This window comes from Leguminivora glycinivorella, chromosome 27, assembly GCF_023078275.1.
Source record: "Leguminivora glycinivorella isolate SPB_JAAS2020 chromosome 27, LegGlyc_1.1, whole genome shotgun sequence".
Lineage (NCBI taxonomy): Eukaryota > Metazoa > Arthropoda > Insecta > Lepidoptera > Tortricidae > Leguminivora > Leguminivora glycinivorella.
This window is the reverse complement of record NC_062997.1, coordinates 5,819,459-5,826,041: the sequence shown is the minus strand read 5'-3', so window position 1 is coordinate 5,826,041 and position 6,583 is coordinate 5,819,459.

Genomic DNA, 6,583 nt, shown 5'->3' with positions numbered 1-6,583 from the left:
TTAGGCTGGGAGACGATACCCCACCCACCTTATTCTCCAGACCTCGCACCATCAGACTTTCATTTGTTTAGAGCCCTAAAACGACATTTGCGGGGTAAACAATTCAATGATTTCCATGATGTACAGGTGGAGTTGAACAACGTTTTCGAGGCACAGCCATCAGAGTTCTGGGCGAAAGGCATCCAAACTTTGCCGGATCGTTGGCAAGAAGTTCATAGATGCTAATGGTGATTACATCATCGACTAAGCTTTTTGTATTGTAATAATAATAAAAAATATAAAACGTAAACCAAGTGTCTCATTACTTTTGTGCCAACCCGATATATAATATATAAATACTTATATACATAGAAAACATCCATGACTCAGGAACAAATATCTGTGCTCATCACACAAATAACTGCCCTTACCGGGATTCGAACCCGGGACCGCGGATCGGTCGTCTACCTGTATCATCCATACCATGGGGTCTCATCCGGAACATCGTATAATTAATGTCAAACCAAAATCATAGATGGCGCTACGTGCCACGATTAGCCATTATGACCTATTTATTCAATAAATTTAAAGGTCTCAAAGGTATTATTTTAGTCTCATGCATTAAGAATATCATTAATTTAATACACAAATCCACAAAAACACGAATTCAATGCAATATTTTTCAAAATTCGAATCTAAAATTTATTACACGACTGAATACAACATCAGCAAACTCGCATTGAACGTTATTGAGTCGTCTAAGTATTATTACCTCTCGTCACTAGATGGAGTGACTGTGCATACGTGATATAATTAGAATAGCCACTTGAGTGCGGGCTAGTCATACGCTCAAAAAACCAGTGTAAGGGCGCTCTCCGGAACCATGATCTTCTTACGCGTCTGGACGGCACATTTTAGACTGGTTACGTAGCCGTATTCAACTCTTGTGCACTCCGTAACCACATGGTATCGTTAATGAAACTTATGAATGAATGGCGTTGTTGGTAAAACGAAAAGCAATATGTGAAGCCTGGCGTCCACTAAGCGATTCGTCACTAAAGCACGCACTTTCATAACAAATTCAGAAGGCGAGTTAACCCTTAAGAGGATACGATACCGAAGCACGAATTCAAATTTGAGATTTTTAGGTCTTTATCGCCGTCGCGCTGACGGGGGCGGCACCCACAGAGAGGCCCTGTGTGCGTGCGCATGGCGCACGCACACAACCGCGTCCGCCGCCGCCGGCGCAAGTAGCTACTCGCAATCGAGCACTCTCTATATTTCTCTAGTTTCGGACTTCTGATGCGACCGAGCGGCACCGCCCCCGACTGCGCGATGGCAAACACAAAAATCACAAATTTGAATTCGTGCTTGCCTACCTTATCGTGTTAGTTCTTCATTATTAATAAATCATTTTAATTGTAGAATGTTGATTAGAACTGTTATCTGGGACATTTTTATTTTTGTCAAAGTTGTACGTCCACCCGACTTTTTTTGAATTTGGAAATTTTTATGTGGTTTCCACTCAGAATCGTGAGCTCTTTCACTCCTAATAGGAAAAAAAAAAGTCTCCCAAGTTTTTTACCATTCCGTTACCATTTTTAGGGTTCCGTAGTCGACTAGGAACCCTTATAGTTTCGCCATGTCTGTCTGTCCGTCCGTCCGTCCGTCCGTCCGTCCGTCCGTCCGTCCGCGGATAATCTCAGTAACCGTAAGCACTAGAAAGCTGAAATTTGGTACTAATATGTATATCAATCACGCCAACAAAGTGCAAAAATAAAAAATGGAAAAAAAATGTTTTATTAGGGTACCCCCCCTACATGTAAAGTAGGGGCTGATATTTTTTTTCATTCCAACCTCAACGTGTGATATATTGTTGGATAGGTATTTAAAAATGAATAAGGGTTTACTAAGATCGTTTTCTGATAATGTTAATATTTTCGGAAATAATCGCTCCTAAAGGAAAAAAAGAGCGTCCCCCCCCCCCCTCTAACTTTTGAACCATATGTTTAAAAATTATGAAAAAAATTACAAAAGTAGAACTTTATAAAGACTTTCTAAGAAAATTGTTTCTACTTTTGTGATTTTTTTAGTGAACCCTTATTCATTTTTAAATACCTATCCAACAATATATCACACGTTGGGGTTGGAATAAAAAAAATATCAGCCCCCACTTTACATGTAGGGGGGGGGGGGTACCCTAATAAAACATTTTTTTTCCATTTTTCATTTTTGCACTTTGTTGGCGTGATTGATATACATATTGGTACCAAATTTCAGCTTTCGAGTGCTAACGGTTACTGAGATTATCCGCGGACGGACGGACGGACGGACGGACAGACAGACATGGCGAAACTATAAGGGTTCCTAGTTGACTACGGAACCCTAAAAATGGCAAAGTCACTATAAGCGTGCCGTTCAGATTTGAGGAGTTTAGGTTCTGGCCATCATCAGCAGTTCCACTGCACCAAATGTCACTGTTCTGGACGAAAGTGCATGCTGTTCTTATTAAAATACCAACGTCACTATAAGCGTACCGTTCAGATTTGAGGAGTTCGGTTCTGACCATCATCAGCAATTCCACTGCACCAAATGTCACTGTTCTGGATGAAAGTGCATGCTGTTCTTATAAAAATACCAAAGTCACAATAAGCGTGCCGTTCAGATTTGAAGAGTTCCGTTCTGGTCATCATCAGCAGTTCCACTGCACCAAATGTCACTTTTCCGTACCCAAATGCATGCTGTTCCTTTAAAAACACAAAAATCAGCATATGTATGCCTTTCAGATTCGAGGAGTTCCCTCGATTTCTCCAGGATTCCATCTTCAGAACTGGGTTCTGAGAAAAGTGGGACCAATTTGTATGCATATACATTCAATCAAAAAAAAATTTTTCAAAATCGGTCCAGAAGCGACGGAGATATCGAGGAACAAACATTAAAAAAAAACAAAAAAAAACATACAGACGACTTGATAACCGTCCTTCTTGAGAGATGAGGCGACGGTTAAAAATAATACCAATAATAATAGGTGCGTGCTATATTTTACTCAGCAGCCGGCGTAGCCGAATGGCAATTGTCGACACCATATGCCGACAGAAATGTAGTCTAGCTCTGTCGCGCAAGTACGCAACAGCTATAATTAGAGGTAGATAGATACAACGAAACAAATATTATCGTGAGCACGTGTGCATTCGACTACGCACACTGATGAGCGGACCCAGCGCGTACGTACATTGCGCACCACCTGCACGCACACATACAAACCGCGCGGCATACAATCCACTGGTAGGCTATGTCTACAACGCCATCTGGTAATGTCTGACTTTAAACGTGCACATGACGTTGTATGTTTAGTGCGTGAAAGCTAAAACAGATGTCGCAAGATGTTGCAGTTTGATGACTATTTCGACGTAGGATACTGATAAGAGTTTTGTTGGCCACGCGTGGCTACTGGCGCCATCTAGCTCTTTGAGTGTGGATTAAATTTAGTACACAGGTCTAGAATACTTAGGACGGCGCCCATTTTTAGTATGGGGTTAGGTATCTGTACTAGTATTATTTGATCTGTGTCCATACTAATATTATAAATGCGAAAGTAACTCTGTCTGTCTGTCTGTCTGTCTGTCTGTCTGTCTGTCTGTCTGTCTGTCTGTCTGTTACGCTTTCCCGCTTAAACCACGCAACCGATTTTGATGAAATTTGGAACAGACAATCTTTAGACCCTGAGACAGAACATAGGCTACTTTTTATTTCGAAAAAAAGGGATGAAGGGGTTGAAAAAGAGGTTGAAAGTTTGTATGGGATTTCTTAATTTTAAATGATAAAACCATGAAACTTTATATTTTAGCACTTGATAAGAAATCATTAAACATATATTTAAAGTCACATACAGGTCGAACGCGATTAATTAACATTATTTTTACCTTTAAAATAAACATGGTGGGAAATAAACATTAACTAAAAGCGGGTAGATTATATTTATTTGTCTACCCCGAACATTTATATAAATTAACCCTTAAATTGGCACTGTGCACTACCGTGTACGTTGCGTAGTGAAAATTCCTGTCATTAATATATTACATTTCTAAAACTTTTTTTACCAAAAACGAATAAATAATTTCATTTTAAATGGTAAAAAAAATATTTGGTGTGGCTCAAATTTAAAATTAACGTTTGTGTCAAAAATGAGTTCGACGCGGCGACGCCTGTCAGTACCTCGGGAAAGTTTTATTAAAGTTTCACAACTTTTTTGTATGCAAGTGGTGATTTTTATGTTTTTATCTTTTTAATAAAATAGTTGAAGAATACGAAAAAATAGTCATTTTGTTGGCGTAAAGCATGTTAAAAATGATAATCGTGGATAAATTGGAATGTACACCACGGTTACCGTTGCCAAGTTGGTGGTGAAGTACCTATATTGAACAACGGTAACCACCGTGTACGTTGCCAACTACTCGGTAGATTACCTGAGACTTTTCTTTTGATTGAAATGTAACAATTTTACGTTCACTATGTTTATTTATTCATTTAATTAACTTGTTTATATCTTTCTTTAGCAGGAGGGTCAGAGTCGATCGCATAAGATTGGCTTTGATGCCCGTAGAAAATGCATGGTCTGATGAAGTGATGATTTTTCTGGTCTGCACCAACAAGATTCTGAGAATAGCCCTGATCCAGTTTCTTAAAATTCTTCCTTGGATCGATTACATCAAATGAAATTTTGCTAGACTACTTGTCTTGTCAGTCTGAGATTAGGTTGACAATTGACAAATATCATGAAGCACGATTATTTCTGTTAGCATGTACGTTACTTCTCTTTCATCCATAATAGAGAAAGTTCTACCCTCTTCATCTACAGTTAATTATGATGCACTGCCCACATTAAAGTCTGTTCAATCCATAGCCACTCCATCTACAGTTAATCATTCACCTCCATCAATAAAATCAGAAGCTGAATTACAAATACCTTGAATGCAAGTTAGAGATGTAGATTCGACAGATAAGAATGATGATACCTTATAAAGGTTGTAAAGATATAGCATTAACATTAAAAATGAGTATGTAAGAACTTCGTAAAGACTGGAGTATTATTGGGGCTTATTTTTATTTCGTAATGTATGCTGGATACCCTTTCGGTTGTCATCGCAACCATGCTTCGCAACCATGCTTCGCAACCAGGGGCAAGGGAAGAATTTTCCTTCTTTGTTTGTAACTAGTTGCATACAGTTTTAACGAATCGGAAACTCAACTACCTTAGGTAGTAAAATAGTAATTGTTTTTTGCAAAAGTATACAAAAAAACTGTTAATGTATTTGTATACGTTGACAATTTCTTTACGTGTCCTGAGCTAATTTATATTTCGAGGCAACAGTAAGGTTCGACGAATAGTGTTAGGTTCTACAACATAGGTCATTTTCATCACCCATTCGGAAAGGGTAGGTACTTTTCTTCCCTGTTAGGAGGGAGCAAAGTGACAATTTTCTGTTTAAGGACTTTATGTTGCCAGTATAAAATATTAGCGCACAAAACGCGTAAGCACATATAATATACCTAATGTACAAAAAATTGTCGATTAAGAACTTATTTTAGGATTTCCTCACAGGTGATGTGAAAATCAGTATATGTCACATGGTAACAAAATTATTTTGTTCCCTTGTAACACATACTACTACTTATTTCCTGAGAGTGGACAGAAAAATGTTCGCTGCAGATATTGCAAGGGCTAAGTTTACTGCACCAAATACAATATGCCTCTTTGTTTTGACGTTGTAGGAGAAACGAAAAAAAGAAATTGCTTTAATGATGAGAAAAAAAATATTTTTTGTATAATTTTCCTTTTATTTTTATACAAAATAATTTACTACCTTCTTGGCAGCGGTAACCAGCATGTACATACCAGAAAGTAGCTCTATTGCCACGAAATTGGCAACGTGCATGGTGATGTACATAGATTTTCTGAAAAACTATTAATGCTGGATTTTTTTTAATATTTTTCTGTAGACCCTAAGACACTACTAAATAAAGGTATTATACTATCTCACTCGTTTTTGACATTTTTTACTCTTGCCAATTTAAGGGTTAATATCGGGTAGTTTTGTGTTGTTTACATCTCCGGTGACATTTTGCTGGGACGTCAGTCTTCCGCGACCACGGCCAGTGCAACCTGGCCGAAACGTTGGGAAAAAAGGTAAAAATAATGTTAATTAATCGCGTTCGACCTGTATGTGACTTTAAATATGTGTACAAAGCGCGAGAACTTAAAGTGTTATATCATTAAACATCTTGATAAGGGATAAGGATAGGGATAGGGCTAGGGATAGGGATAGCGATAGGGATAGCGATAGGGATAGCGATAGGGATAGCGATAGGGATAGCGATAGGGATAGCGATAGCGATAGGAATAGCGATAGCGATAGCGATAGCGTTAGCGATAGCGTTAGCGTTAGCGATAGCGTTAGCGATAGCGATAGCGATAGGGATACGGATACGGATACGGATACGGATAATATGGGTATCGTTAATTAGAGGGATACGGATAATCGGTCGGCGGTCTCTTACAATCAATGTGCTCTAAGACGATCGTTGTTTGCTTGCTTGAAGATTA